The sequence below is a fragment of the Hyperolius riggenbachi genome, chromosome 2 (assembly GCF_040937935.1).
Source record: "Hyperolius riggenbachi isolate aHypRig1 chromosome 2, aHypRig1.pri, whole genome shotgun sequence".
NCBI lineage: Eukaryota > Metazoa > Chordata > Amphibia > Anura > Hyperoliidae > Hyperolius > Hyperolius riggenbachi.
Window position 1 is genome coordinate 183693086 of NC_090647.1, and position 16813 is coordinate 183709898.

A 16813-nucleotide genomic window follows, 5' to 3' on the forward strand; every position below is an offset into this window, starting at 1 on the left:
TGAACACTGAATATCTTAGTCTATAAAACTTTGTATGATTCGTTATCAGTGGCTGAGCAAATACAGTCATTAGAACAGTTGTGCAGAGAGCAGAACATTTGTTCTCTCTGTTCCCTTAATTGGCAGTCTCTCAGGTCAGGGAAAAGGAACTTCTCCCCCCATGGGGTCCCCTGTGGCTTCTGGGCCCCTGCGGCTGCATCCCCTGCAAGGTCTATTGTTACGCCCCTGCTCCCATGTGCACTTTCTATATGGGACTCAGATTGCCTAGGCACTGGTGGAGCTGTGGGCGTGGCTTGTTTTGTTTATAGGGAATTGCGGCATTAAAACAAAAAAAAAGAGTATTTGGCTTGAATAAACTAAATGTAAGGGGCACAATTATGCAATGAGTAAAAGTTTATCTCGGATCCACTTTAAGGTGGCCACACACCATACAACTGTTATATTTCTTTGCAGTTCTAGAATTACAATCATTTTTTTTATTATTGATTGTAACATGTTTAAAAAAATCTGACCAATGTATCACACACTTGTTCAATTTTTCCATAATTATGAAAAAAAAGTGATTGACAGCTCTGAGAAAATTGCTTAAGTCTAAACATCCCTACACTACAATATACCCTACACGATTCAATTTTCATAAAAACTGATCAGAAAAATCCACTACTCACCATCGACTTATATAGGAAAACTATGGAAATTCGGTCACAGCTTTTACTTTTGCTGTAAAACCGATTGTTTTTATTGAATTGATGTAAAATTGGTTCATTTTATTGTATCATGTGTGTCCACCTTTAAGGCTATGTTATACACTGCAATATTGCAACTCAATGGCCCATATGCAATTCACCTTTTCACTTGAGTCTTCTCCTAGGTGAAATTTTCTTGTCAATAAAATACCTTTGAAACCACCAGCAAGCAAACAAATACTCAAGATAATGTTTATAGTACTTTTTCACCTACATCTTATTACTTTTTCTATTGCAAAGTGCTAAAAAATTATTATAAATAGAAGATGAAAAATTATCTCCTAGGGGAAAAAGTGAATTGCATATGGCTCCATTTGTCCAATCACAGATACAGTATCCTGTGTCCTGTGTGGTTGTCCTTTACTTACCGTAACTTGGTAGTGGCATCTTGCTTGTGCGTTTCTAAGCCCATGTCCTGTTGTACTATTCATTCCATGTCATTATTTTACAATCATAATTTTGCAACCAGAATTGCTGGTTAGTTGGTTAGTTGTCATTTGAGAGGACAGAGGACAGTGAAACTTCCAGTTCCCCAAGCAATTTACTGCAGATTACCAAATCAGGCTGTTCCATTACACATTACTCGTGCACTTCTGGGAACATGCTTTTTGTGTCCTGGAACATCTGGGTGTCAAGAAAACAATATAAAAATACAAAGGTATATAAGAAAAATGTATTGACTCTAATAGTAGCAAAAGAGTTTCTGCACCATGTTAGCCCAGAAAAATATGTAGGTAGTAAAATCAAAGTTTTATAAAAGTAACACCTTTTAATGGCTAACTGATTAAGTTAAATTGACACTAATAGAACTCAGCTCATGGCTCAAAAAAATATAAATTATGTCTGCTTTATACACACACTGCACATTTTCCCACATGCAGTATACACACTCACTTACACTTACTGTATAATGATGCGTTTACACTTATCCACATTCTTACACCTACACACACACTGAACAATGATGCACTGTACACTAACCCACATTCTTACACTTACCTAGGTGCTGAACACATACACACACTATACAATGATGCACTGTACACTTACCACATTCTTACACTTACCTAGGTGTTGTACACTTACACACACACTGAACAATGATGCACTGTACACTAACCCACATTCTTACACTTACCTAGGTGCTGAACACATACACACACTATACAATGATGCACTGTACACTTACCACATTCTTACACTTACCTAGGTGTTGTACACTTACACACACACTGTACAATCATGAGCTGAACACTTACCTACAGGTCCTTCTAAAAAATTAGCATATTGTGATAAAGTTCATTATTTTCTGTAATGTACTGATAAACAATAGACTTTCATATATTTTAGATTCATTACACACAACTGAAGTAGTTCAAGCCTTTTATAGCCATTGCTATATATCCGTGTGTAGCCCCGCCCTTCCAGAGATGTCAAGCCCAGGCTGATTATGAATCCTTCTTTTCCCAGTGCACTCTGGGAAACCAGGGGTTTTTCTATCCAGTTCAGAACATCATTCCATTCCATTGGGTACCATTCCTCAGTGAAGCATGTTGCCAGCACTAACGATGTTGCCACCGGTGAAGCATCTTAAAATGTAAATCAGGGAGAGTACAGATTTTACAAGGGGCAAACACTAGCAATCACTAGTTTATACATTATTATTGTAAAAAAAAAATATTTTATTTATTACATTATTTTCACTACAGTTCCTCTTTAATCGTTCATTATGCAATTTGAATTGCATAATTGCATATTGTTTTTAATTTCTTTTTCTCCCATTTTGTTGATTCTTTGTTTTTTTGGAATAGTACCCATTAGACTGCTAGCAAAAAATGGCATTTTTGCATGGTTAGAGTAGGACTCACCAGATTGGGGACACTTTGGCACAGTTGGTGAGTTTAAGAGCGTTAAACCAAGAGCCCCTGTCAATGTTTTCCTGTTGTGTGCTGCAGCCCCTCTGTATTTATATATTTATTACGGAGACTGGGGATCTCCAGTGCTGGGTGCATGCTTCGCATAAAATTTGGTTTGTGCTGCTTATCCCTTGGTATTTATAATTTTCCCCTGTGAGCGTGCATAACTATGCCCACCTCTAGCACAGTAAAATATAATGCACATGTTCAGAAAGTTCTCTTTAAAGGGACTCCGAGCAGTGCAGAAACTATGGAAAGATGCATATCATTTTAAAGCTCTCTTTCTCCTCTTTTCAATGATATATAAACCGTCGCCCTACTCCTTTTAGTTTTCGCTATTTTCGTGATCGAAATTGCCGCGGCCGCGACTTCGATCCTGAAAATAGAGAAAACTAAAAGGCGTAGGGGAACGATTTAGGTGTCGTCAGAAAGAGGAGAAAGAATGCTTTAAAATGATATCCATCTTTCCATAGTTACATTGTATTACACAGGGCGACTTTTTCCTAAATTCTGCTGACTTTGAGAAAAAGTCACCCTGTGTAATACAAAAAGTCGCCCTGTGTAATACAATATAACTATGAAAAGATGGATATCATTTTAAAGCTCTCTTTCTCCTCTTTCTGACGACACCTAAATTGTCGCCCTTCGCCTTTTAGTTTTCTCTATTTTCAGGATCAAAGTCGCGGCCGCGGCAATTTCGATCGCGAAAATAGCAAAAACTAAAAGGCGTAGGGCGGTGGTTTATATATAATTGGAAAGAGGAGAAAGAGAGCTTTAAAATGATATGCATCTTTCCATAATTTCTGCACTGCTCGGAGTGCCTTTAATCTTGACGTTTCTTTAATCGTTTGTTATGCAATTTGAATCCATTTCAAAATATGACCTTAGGGTCTTAAGTATTAACAGCAAAGCCACATGGATTATACAAATTACATATAAGACCATAATTTATATCATTGAAGCCCATTAAACATTGTTAACTGAATATTTACTTATTATATTAATGAACAGATATTTTATAGGTCCAGAATACATTTAAAACCTTAATAAACCATAATAAAATAATCAAAGAAAAAAATGATTAAACTAACACAAATTCTCATCTGTTATGAAGCTATTTGAATCTCTGGATTCTAGCCTGAGGGCTGCATCCATGTTTTCAAGTTATTATTCCATAAATTTGTATGCCCTTTGGAGTCCCGTCATGAACCCTAAATGGTGTTTTAAGCGGGTTTGTGTGCTGAGGCACATATTTAAAAGAAGCGCTAGGTAATTTGGGTGCTGGGCATTGCCGTTATTTAAATATCATGATTCAAATAACGGCATTAATAATCTGTATGCTGCTATTGCCATCACGTTTTAATGCTAACATTCCCCCTACACAGTCCTCTAACACTGGTCCCTACCACTAACCTCCCTCTACCGATGCCTAACACTGGCCCCCTCCCCCACTCCTAACCTACCTTTACTGACACATAACACTAACCCCCCTACTTACATCTAACATTAATTACACACCTCTACACCTAAAATTATACCCAAGCACCACAGCTGATAATGGTAGTCAATACTATAGTAGATACCATTAGTTAGTTATACGTGCACCGCATGAATAGGCAACTAATGGTATTGGTATATAACAGCCAAACTTCCCTGCCGATTGCCATCCCCTCTGCAGCTGAATTGCATTTGGCTATATGATAGCCAAACCCCAGTACCGATTTACCCCCTACATGATAGCCAGAGTTTGACTGTATGACTGACAAACTTTGACACCACTGACACCCAAATTAAGCACCAAAGCTGCAAATATCCATTACAATACATGGGGGTGCCTAAATTTCCAGGTTCAGCCAATACCCAAATTACTAATCTTGGAGCTGAGACGTGTTCACTAAATATGGTTTTGTTCTTCCTACTTGTGTGGTCCACATACTGTGGGCTCCATGGACACTTAACATAGACATTAACAGAGGTTCATGTAATAAATCTAAAAAAACTGTTTTACACCTGATGTTCACATCTGTTGGAGATGGACTGCTTTTCACGATTTTATTTACCATCAACTGTGGTTTCCTAACAAAAATTCTAGGTTATCAAGGTAAAACATTATTTAAGGCTGGGTCACATTAAAATACAATCCATTTTTTTCAAATTATTTAATCTGTTTATGATCTCTAGGATAATTGTTGATAAACACAAACTCATTTCTACATTAATAAAAATGGAAAGATGCCTAAGGATATAACTGTTTCCAATAATGTCAGCTGCCACACATGAGCTCTCTAAACACCACTCAATATATATTAGTACAGGACTGAGGCGCTTTTTCGGGAAAGGATATAAATATAATAATTTATTAATTCTGTCGTAAAATCTGAAATTAAAATGTAAAACCAGTTGGCGTCATCTCCTACCTCACAGTTTTACAAGCATACCAACCAATCAAAAAGGAAATTCAACTGCTGTTCCTCTTAGAGTGAACCCGGGGTAAAAATAAACTGATGAGATAAACAGGGTATCTCATGGTTTTATTTTATGTTTAAACATTTACAAAGTAGATTGAATGTTTTACTGTTATCGCTGTAATCTGCTTATCAGAGATGTTTACTATATTCCCGACAAGGTACCGACAAGACAAAAGCTGTCACTTCCATGCCTAGAAATTAACTCTTTCAGGCAGCTAAATAAAACACGTAAAACAGCCTGGATATTAATATGTTTAGCTCTGTACATACATATCCTTATCTCATCATGTCACATATCACCTCGGGTACACTTTAAAATAGTTAAAAAAAAGTACATCCCAAAAAATTCTCAAAGTTATCAAAATAATGTCACAATTGTATGATGCCAAAAATTAGAATCTAGTAGGTCAAACCCCTGCTTAATCTTCATTAGTACTTGGAGCATCATGTACCACATGTTCTAATGAAGATTAGAGAAAGGGATTTGATCTATTAGATCTATCCTCATCAGTATAAAGGTCCGTACACACGCCGGACTTTAGGCAACGACGGGTCCGTCGTTGCCTCCCGCTGGGTGGGCGTGCCAGCGACAGTCCGGCGTGTGTACGCTCTGTCGTCAGACTGATACGGCTGTTTCTGAGCGATCCGCCCGGCGGATCGCTCAGGAACAGCCGTATCAGTCTGACGACAGAGCGTACACACGCCGGACTGTCGCTGGCACGCCCACCCAGCGGGAGGCAACGACGGACCCGTCGTTGCCTAAAGTCCGGCGTGTGTACGGACCTTTAGTGGTAGTACCCATCAGTGGTAGTAACCACCAGTGTTAATCACAGGTCTGTTAAAGGGAATCTGAAGTGAAAATAAACTTATGATATAATGATTTGTGTGTGTATTACTGCTAAGAAATAGAACATTATTAGCACAGATATGAGGCTCATACAGTTAATTTAAGAAACTTCAGTTGTTATCTATGCAAAAGAGCTTCTGTGAGCTCTGTGACTTTATAAAGTCTTGGACAGCACTGTCTTTTGAAGCATTTATCTCAACTGTCTCTCATTGTTTCTTCTGTTTATGGTTTTCCTGCAGAGAAAAGTTCAAAGGGTCAGTAGCCTGCTCTGTGAACTAATTTAAAATGCTGAATGTAGTGTGTAAACTGCAATTATTAGAGAACGATGCAATGTTATAAAAAAAAAGCTACTGTATATACCTGAAAATAAGTATGACCCTATTTTCTTTGCTACTAATGTCCTAATAATTATCCGTACTACACAATCAATTCATTATATGTTGAGCTTTTTTTTCGCTTCAGTGTCACTTCAAAGCACACCTGGGCCTCGATTCACTAAAGGGTGCTAAGTGTTAGAACGCCAGTGAAAAAGCACTTAGGATGTGAAAACGTCCGCTTCACGCTCTAATATGCGCGCAAGCATTTCCGCACGCAAAGATTAGCGCTGTGCGGTGCGCGCAAAACATCGCATCGGTGCACGCAAAACATTGCACAGTTTGCACGCAAAATAGCCTGAAAAGCTATTTTACACGTGAACGGTGCAACGTTTTGCGCACACCGGTGCGGCGTTTCGGGCACACCAACTTAACGCGCGATCAGTAACAGTTTTGGATGTGCAAACTACTTAGCACCGTAGAACGAAGAAAAGTGGGATTCCAGCACTCAAAGGGGATTGCAGCAGGAGACTGGACTAGGCTGTAATGAGCTGTAGACTGAAAGGGTGTAGGTCCCTTTAAACTGCGTGCTCCGGCAAAATGGTTAAGTAAAGTAGCAATCTTGTGACAACGGAGAGAGAGGGCAAAGCCAGCACTGCAATTAGGGTTGTTTATTGTAGAAGTAAAAAGCACTTACAGTCAGGTTGCAGCCAGATGCTGAAGCAGGCTAAGTGGGCGCCAGGTCTATGTCCCCCTGCGGACGTCCGTTTCGCGCTAACAGCGCTTGTTCACCGCAATGGGGAGAATTGGGGGCGGGCCGCATCAGCGTGGGTTACATACCCACCTCACGGCGGCACTTCCGCCTACGTCTGCTAGCCACGCCCCCAGGTTTCTATGTCAACCCATGACGCCCACTCGCCCTGCAAGAGTGACGGAGAGTGTCCCTCTTGCAGGGAGAGTGGGCGTCATCGGTTGACATAGAAACCTGGGGGCGTGGCTAGCAGACGTAGGCGGAAGTGCCGCCGTGACGTGGGTATGTAACCCACGCTGATGCGGCCCGCCCCCAACTCTCCCCATTGCGGTGAACAAGCGGTGTTAGCGCGAAACGGACGTCCGCAGGGGGACATAGACCTGGCGCCCACTTAACCTGCTTCAGCATCTGGCTGTAACCTGACTGTAAGTGCTTTTTACTTCTACAATAAACAACCCTAATTGCAGTGCTGGCTTTACCCTCTCTCTCCGTTGTTACTTAGCACCGTAGTTTGCATGCCCAAAGCTTTTAGGCATGCTAACTATGTTAGCACCCTTTTGTGAATCAAGCCCCTGGAGTAAGAGAGATGTGGAGGCTGCCATATTTATTTTCTTTTAAACAATGCAAATTGCTTGGCCATCCTGCTGATTCTCTGCCTCTAATACTTTAGCCATAGACCCTGAACAAGCATGCAGATCAGGTGCTCTATCTGAAGTCTGACTGGATTAGCTGCATGCTTGTTTCAGATGTGGGATTCAGACATTACTGCAGACAAAGAGATCAGTAGGACTGCCAGACAACTGGTGTTTTATAAAAGGAAATACATATGTCAGCCTCCATATCCTCTCAGTTCTGGTGTACTTTAAGTCCTATACATAAGCCAATCACTTTCTCCATTCTGAGCTGTATTGACAGGGCCGGATTTGTACTCTTTACCGCCCAAGGCCAATGTCACCAGCTGCCCCCCTTCAGTATAGGTAGTGAGATGACCCCTCTCGCCTTCCCTCCAGTATAGGTAGCTAGATGACCCTCCCCCTTCCCTCCAGTATAGATGGCTAAATGACCCCTTCCCCCCTTCTCTCTAGTATAGGTTGTCATGGAAGAGCCGTGAGAAAATGCAATTGCAACGTTTTTCTGCGCCGATTGTCATTGACAACCCAGATTGTATGTTTATGGATACCAGGCAGTCAAGCCTGGGGGTCTCTGTTTTCTTCATAGCTGTTAGCAGAGTTCTTTTCATGAGAGCCAAGTATGCTCTCTGATAAGACCTGTTGTTGTAATTAACTTGATCAAAAGAAGTTCCTTCATGGGCCAGTGACACCCAAGTGTAAACATGTCCTTTGAAAGGATACCATTTGGTGATTCTAGCAAAAGCGAGCTTTCCACACAGCAGGGCTCCAGTCATGGCAGAGCGATCCCCTCAGCATTAAACATAAATGTAATATAGCATTTTTAAGTGTCTAAGGAATACCATGCCCAAGACAGTTATGAGAGTTCTATCATTGAATTTGTGGGGTCTTGATGGATACTTTGATACCAGTCTTGGGGGGCCAGGGATAAACCACAACAAAGTATTAAACTTCTCAGGAACTAAACATAATATGGTAATCAAGTTTGATGTCATATGAGCTGTCATATTCTGAGGAATATGAACCTTTGACTGTTTGTGCAGGAAGCGTGAGCTGAGATATGGAAAATGTCATATTTGGTGGGCACAAGAAACCCACCCAGAAGGTTAACCGCACCCTGTCCAGCCCCTGGGCTGAACCTGAGACCCCACCCAAAAATGTGTGTCATTCAAAAGAATTTGACAGGGACTCCTCCCTTGAGTCCTCCACATTCCATCTCACAAAGGCATGCTGTTGCTCTGAGGACTGAGCAGCTGCCATTTTTGTTTGAACTTTGCTCTGGAAACAAAAGAACTTCACATGTTTTCCCAGAAAAGACATATTTTCACCTGAAACTAAGGATTCGTATTTTCTTCCCTTTTTATTTTTATACTGTGCTACTATTGTCTCCATAATTGTTGATTTTAATGATTTTCTGTATATATTAATTATTTATATTGCATTTATAATAAAAGACTTCTAAAAGTCATTTATTTTTCGGTTACACCTATTATTCAGCAACACAAAATGAATCCTAGCCTTCCGACAAGTCGCTACTACTGCTGATAGCTAGATAAAAAATAGTATGTTTTAACCGTTTTATTTGCAGGTATTAGTATCAGTGAGGTTAGGTCTCCTGCCCTTCTGCAGGAGTGGTGGCAGTTCTATTCCCTGAAATAGTGTGTAATTTGTGTTACTGTAACTCAGAAGCTCCCGTCTAGCCTGTCTGCTGCCAAAATTCCAGTGGTTTCTGCACACCGATTGCGACCACAGATTGCATGGTCTGTGTGCTGGAACCGATTGGAAGAAATTGTGCAGTCTGGCCACTAGCAGGCGTGTGACAGAGGTAGCCTGATGACCCCCCCAGTATAGGGCAAGATGACCCCTCCTCATTTCCCTCTAGTATAGGTAGCCAGATGGCTCCCTTAATCCCTCCTTTTCCCATCCCTCTTTCAGTATAGGTAGCCAGCTCACCTTCACACCACAGCAGCCATCTGTGTCACTCATTTCTCCACTAGTCTGCAGTGCAGAAGCTTCCTCTTCCTTTCCGTCTCCAATGGTGCTTAAGTCCATAGCCACCGGCCACAATGCAAACGTGCACAGAGAGCAAGGTGGCTGCTGCACAGGCGGCTAGCAGCAGAGTAGCGTGGTCAGGCGCTAGCCTGATCTCCCTTCATTGCAGCCTTTGTAAGCTTTCAAATGCTTCACCAGTTTAGCCTGCTGCTTTGGTGCTCTTGCTCCTGTGGTGCCCTAAGCGATGGCCTAGTCGGCCTTGGCCTAAATCCGGCTCTGTGTATTGAAGTGTTTGATGCAGTGTGCTGATCTTCATCTCTCCATACTGACATGACTGCACACTCACTTGCACATAGGACAGTTGATGGAATCCTGCTCCAGCTCTCCCAGACAGTGTATAGCTGGTCTCCTGAAACTCATGGCTTACCAGCATACAAATCTATGATCAGAATAGTAGGTTTCTGAATCGTGTAAAATCACATGGTGCTGGTCATTCGCCTTTCAATAGGAATGCCTATTTTCACCAGGACTGACCTTCCCACTTCTTCCCTTTGGTTTATAGAAATCAGATAATATCATTCTGAAATTAGGTCTCCACATAGATGTCCAACACTTCAAAATCATTAATAATTAATAGATGTTATATGTAAAATGTTGATCTCAGCTACATTAACTTTATCTATTTTTTTTTTTAGGCAACATCAGTTTATATTTTCTCTTTTAGGCAGGGGTCACACTTTACAAGAATCATGTGTGGTTGTTCTTTAAAATAAAGAAGACCCTGAGAAACCTCCATGAAGAGATATGCTAGTTCAAAACCTGTCAGTTCTGTCAGATTTTTACTACCTACTGTAAGTGACAGCAACATAGGAGAAAAGTAATTTATGGCTCATTTTATTCTGGGAGAAATGCACTTTTTATGTATGTGTTTTCATGTATTTTAAATGTTACAATTTTTTGCAATAATGGTCCTTAACCAGCCGGGCGGTATGGACGAGCTCAGCTCGTCCATCACCGCCGGAGGCTGCCGCTCAGGCCCTGCTGGGCCGATTTTCATCAAATAAAGAGCAGCACACGCAGCCGGCACTTTGCCAGCCGCATGTGCTGCCTGATCGCCACCGCTCTGCGGCGATCCGCCGCGAGCAGCGGCGAAAGAGGGTCCCCCCAGCCGCCTGAGCCCAGCGTAGCCGGAACAAAAAGTTCCGGCCAGCGCTAAGGGCTGAATCGGAGGCAGCTGACGTCAGGACGTCGGCTGACGTCCATGACGTCACTCCGCTCGTCGCTATGGCGACGATGTAAGCAAAACAAGGAAGGCCGCTCATTGCGGCCTTCCTTGTTTATTCTGGGCGCCGGAGGCGATCGGAAGAACACCTCCGGAGCGCCCTCTAGTGGGCTTTCATGCAGCCAACTTTCAGTTGGCTGCATGAAATATTTTTTTTTTAATTTAAAAAAAAACCTCCCGCAGCCGCCCTGGCGATTTTAATAGAACGCCAGGGTGGTTAAGCAGTACACGATCCAGCCACATAATAGAAGCAGAGAGAGCTGAGAAGTGACCACTAGATAGGTTTTAATGTAGAGTATGATTGCAGCAGCTATACAACAAAATGCAATGGCAGCATTGAGAGCAGATTAACTGTTCATTGGGAACTTTTTGTAAACAAACAATATTACTTGTGCACAAAAGCAAATACACGGTAACTGTATGGTTAATAAAAAGTAACAAAACACATTTTTATTGAATGTTATGTCAGAGTTTTATCTGATGAACAACTGATTATACTTGTTTCCGTAAATTAATTTCTTGGTATTAATTTTCCATCTCTTTTTTAGACTTACTTCTCTTGCTTCTGCTGACACTTCCTCTTTAATACTAAGAAATATGTTTCTATCATATCCTTTTCCCACGAATCTCTCCACACCTATTTGGTGAAATTTCACCTTATTTAACATGATATTTATCTCACTAGTGGGATGGTCCAGAGGCTTCCTGAATCCTTCTCTGGCACACCATTGCAGTGCTAGGTCCCTCTATACCTAAATGACCAAGTGGGTTGGATAGGCTTGATCTGGCTGGAAGCGCAGCTGTGAACGAACGCATCCACACTGGTTATACATAAGTGAGGTCTCCCCATGTCCAGTAGTAGGAAGTGCACATGCATAGAGAAAAAAAAAACATACACAAAATCTTCCTTCTACTGGTCATGTGCAGACTGTACTCATACATGCCTTTGTGGATGCACTCATTCACAGCTGAACTCCCAGCCAAGAGATAAAGAGGGACCCATATCTGCATCAGTGGCATATAGAAGGATACAGGAAGCCTTTGGACTATCCACAGGCTTTTCACTACTCAGTAAGCATCTAACTTTTTAACCCATGGATATGTTGGTACTGTATATATCAATAATAATAACCCTCTCACTTAAAGAGAACCCGAGGCGGGGTTCTTACATCGCAATCCTTATACAGAGGCTGGGTCTGCCTATAGAGCCCAGCCTCTGTTGCTAGTTAGTTTCCTCCAAAGACCCCCCTGCGCGCTGTCAGACCCCATAAAACACAGACGCGCTATGCGGCTGTGTTTACCTCACGAATGTCAGTCTCGGCTGCTCCCCCGCCTCCTGAATCGCTCCAGTCCCCGCCCGCGTCCCTTCCCTCCAATCAGCGGGGAGGGAAGGGACGTGGGTGGGGACCGGAGCGATTCAGGAGGCGGGGGAGTGCCGAGACAGGCATTAGTGAGATAAACACAGCCGGCCAGCGCGGCTGTGTTTTATGGGGTCTGACAGCGCGCAGGGGGGGGGGCTTTGGAGGAAACTAACTAGCAACAGAGGTTGGGCTCTATAGACAGACCCAGCCTCTGTGTGCGGATTGCGATGTGAGAACCCCGCCTCGGGTTCTCTTTAACCCATTTGCGTTCCGTCGTTTTCACTTGAGAAATGTTCACCTCCCATTCATTAGCCTATAACTTTATCACTACTTATCACAATGAACTGATCTATATCTTGTTTTTTCCGCCACCAATTAGGCTTTCTTTGGGGGGTACATTTTGCTAAGAGCCACTTTACTGTAAATGCATTTTAACAGGAAGAATAAGAAAAAAATTGAAAAAATTCATTATTTCTCAGTTTTCAGCCATTATAGTTTTAAAATAACACATGCCTCCATAAATAAAACTCACGTATTGTGTTTGCCCATATGTCCCGGTTATTACAACGTTAAAATTATGTCCCTATCACAATATTTGGTGACAATATTTTATTTGGAAATAAAGGTGCATTTTTTCCGTTTTGCATCTACCACTATTTACAAGTTTAAAATAAAAAAAAATATAGAAATATTTCATCTTTACATTGATATTTAACCACTTCCGGATTCCGGGTGGTTTGGCTGATCTGTGCTGCGGGGGCTCTTCAGCCCGCAGCACAGATCCCCCCGCAGCACAGATCAGAAATCAGGCAGGGCGATCAGACTTCCCCCCTTTTTTCCCCACTCGGGGGATGTCCAGCTGGGGGGGTCTGATCGCCGCCGCGCTGCTGTGCCTAGCGGGGGGGGGCTCCTCAAAGCCCCCCTCCGCAGCACTAGTCCTCCCTCTGCCCAATCAGAGGCCGGGGATCGCCGATCTCCTCTACGGCGCTGCTGCGCAGCAGCGCCGTATATATGTAAACACCGGGGAAGATCTTCCCCGCGTGTTTACATTTACGCTGCGATCGGCGTCTCGCAGGGTGTTCACGGACATACCCTCCGTGAACTGACATGGAACGGCCGCTCATACGAGCAGCCGTTTCCATGCAATCCACTTCAGGATTCAGGGGCGTAGTTAAGCGTACGCAGAATCCTGAAGTGGTTAAAACGTTTAGACCCTTAGGTAAATATTTACATGTTTTTTTTAATTGTAATGTTTTTTGTTTTTTATATTAAACATTTTATTTGGGTAGTTTTGGGAGGGTGGGATGTAAACTATAGATTTATAATGTAAATGTGTGTTTGAGTTTTTTTGTTTTTTTTTTACTTTTAGTTGTAGTTTTACTTTTTGGCCACAAGATGGCGGCCATGAGTTTGTTTACATGACGTTACTCTAAGCGTAACATACGCTTACAGAGACGCATTGGGGACGCTACAGCCAGAAAAAGCGCAGCTTCCGAGAGAAGCTGTCGCTTTTTCAGCGGGGGAGAGGAATCAGTGATCGGGCACCGTAGCCCGATTCACTGATTGCCTGGCTAACGAACCGCGGCCGGAAGCGTGCGTGCACGCGCGCGATCGGCCGCGGGAGCGCGCATAGTTCCTGGACGTATTTTCTATGTCCAGGAACTAAGATAGGTTAAGGTGTTCTTTAAGTTTAGGTGTATTGGTGGGTTATAATTTCGTGTTTATATATCACTGACATCTTCAACTGTGCTTTGCATAGTATAAAGTAGTAGTAATAATAGTAATGTTATATGTAGTCATGTCACCAATTGTCTCTCAGAGGAGTACACAATCTAATCCCTATCATGGCCAATTCATAATGTCCCTTTCAAAGCCTACAGTCAACAGTCAAATGTTTGCAGGGGACAAACTGCGTTATCTGTATGTTTTTGGGATTCTGGAAAGTGCCTGGAGGTCGCCCATGGAGACATAGGGAGAATATACAAACTCCATGCAGTTAGTGTTCTGGCCCAGATTTGAACAGATTTGCTCCAAGTTAAAAGTGCTATCCATTTTACGCTACTATGTTCTCCATGCACTATTTCTATTGCTTTGAGCAAGCTTTTTTTAGCAACATACTTCATTTATTACTTACTGTTTGACCAACATCGTATACGATAATTCTTATTATTTACAATACATTTTTATGCTGGTAAAAATCCCCCCAAAAATAAATTAAGTTAAAAATAAATGTGACTCTTTCAAACTTTTTTAAACCCTTATGCAGGCTTCTATTGCCCAGGACAGCTGAATCCACAAGCATGGAGGACCCAATGCAAGGGAGTTCCGACTTCTAACCTCCCCCACAGCTTGGCTTTCTCCCCCAGGCAAAGCACCCTTTTCCAATGTTAAGAACAAGCTGCTCCAGTGCTTGGGAGTAGGTGGAAGTAATAGTATGGGAGGAGTTTATGGTGAAGCCTGGAAACCGTCTAAGGGGCAGCCAGATATCTATTTTCTCAGCAGACTGTGCATAGGGGTATATTAGTAATGTTTACCCATTCAAATACACAACAAATACTTAATAATAAGAAAAAAACACAGATATCTTGATAAAGTATTTTATTTAAAAATTATACTTACAATAAAAAAGGATTTTATTAATTCCATTGCAATCCAGGTCTTAAGAGTTGTACAAACGCTAGACTGCACTCGGTTGATGCGGCCATTTGGGGCCAACTTGGCCAATAATTTAGCTTGTATACAGGTGTCCCCTGAGGTCCCCTGTCCCCTGAGGTCACTTAAAGTAACACTGAAGCAAAAAGAATATTTAGGATATACAGTAATGAATTGTATGTTTAGTACAGATAATTAATAGAGCATTATTAGCAAAGAAAAGTCTAATATTTTTATTTTCAGTTATATACAGTAGCTGTTTTTCTATAACATTGCATCATTCTCTGATATTTGCAATTTACTAATTACACTGTATTTTAAATGACGAAACCCAGCAGATCTAATGACCCTTTGAACTTCCTGGCAGAAAAAAACTTAACCAGTTGAGCCTTCAGTCGTTTTTCACCTTATGCATCCAAGCAATGTTCACCTCCCATTCATCTGCCAATAACTGTATCACTACTTATCACAATGAATTGATCTATATCTTGTCTTTTCCGCCACCAAATAGGCTTTCTTTGGGTGGTACATTTTGCTAAGAATTATTTTTTTCCACATGCATTTTAACAGGAATTTTAACCATTTCAGCCTGCAGGGATTTTTCACCTTATGCATCAGAGCAATTTTCACCTCCCATTCGTTTGCTAATAACTTTATCAATACTTATCAGAATTTATTGATCTATATCTTGTTTTTTTCCACCACTAATTAGGCTTTCTTTGGGTGGTACATTTTGCTAAGAATTATTTGTTTATAAATGCATTTTAACAGGATTAAAAAGAAAAAATTGTAAAAAAAAATCATTATTTCTCAGTTTTCAGCCTTTATAGTTTAAAATAATCCATATTTAAAACCTATGTATTTTATTTGCCCGTTTGTCTCGGTTATGACACCATTTAAATTTTGTCCCTATCACAATGTATGGCGTGCATTTTTTCCGTTTTGCGTCCATCACTATTGACAAGCTTATAATTTAAAAAATGTTCGTAGTATACCCCCTTCAAATGCATATTTAAAAAGTTCAGACCCTTAAGTAACTATTTATGTCTTTTTTTTTATTGTAATTTTTTCCATTAAAAAATTTATTTGGGTAATATTTTGGTGTGGGAAATAAACAGTTAATGTTTAATGTTATTATATGTGTAAATTGTAATGTAAAAAATATGTAGATGTAGTTTTACTATTTGGCCATAAGATGGCCACCTTGAGTTTTTTTTTCTCCTTGTGCTTCTCGCTAAGCGGAAGCACAAGGGGGATGCGGAAAATTTTACGCGCAGAAAGACTGAAGCCTCTAGTAAAAGCGCTTCAGTTTTTCTGCTGGGCACACGGATCGGTGATAGGGAACCATGTTCCCCTTCACTGATCCCAGGGCTACCAGGGGACACCACGGGGCACGGGGGGGCACCCGCGATCGCGCGCCGAAGTACGGAACCGCATCAGACCAGCCGCCCGGACGTGAGCTTCACGTCCGGGCGGCAGAAATGGTTTAAAAAATTAATTATTTCTCAGTTTTTGGCCAGTATAGCTTTAAAATAATACATGCTACCATAATTAAAACCCACATATTTTATTTGTCCATTTGTCCCAGTTATTACACCGTTTATCACAATGTATGGTGCCAATATTTTATTTTGAAATAAAGGGTTTTTTAGTTTTGCGTCCATTTCTATTTAAAAGCTTATAATTTTAAAAATAAAAGTAATATACCCTCTTGACATGCATATTAAAAAAGTTGGGTAACTATTCATCTTTTTGTTTTTTTAATTGTAATTTTTTTTTCTTATTAAAAATTTTATTTGGGTATTTTTTTGGAGTGTGCGAGGTAAACAGTTAATCTTAAATGTAATTGTTTGTG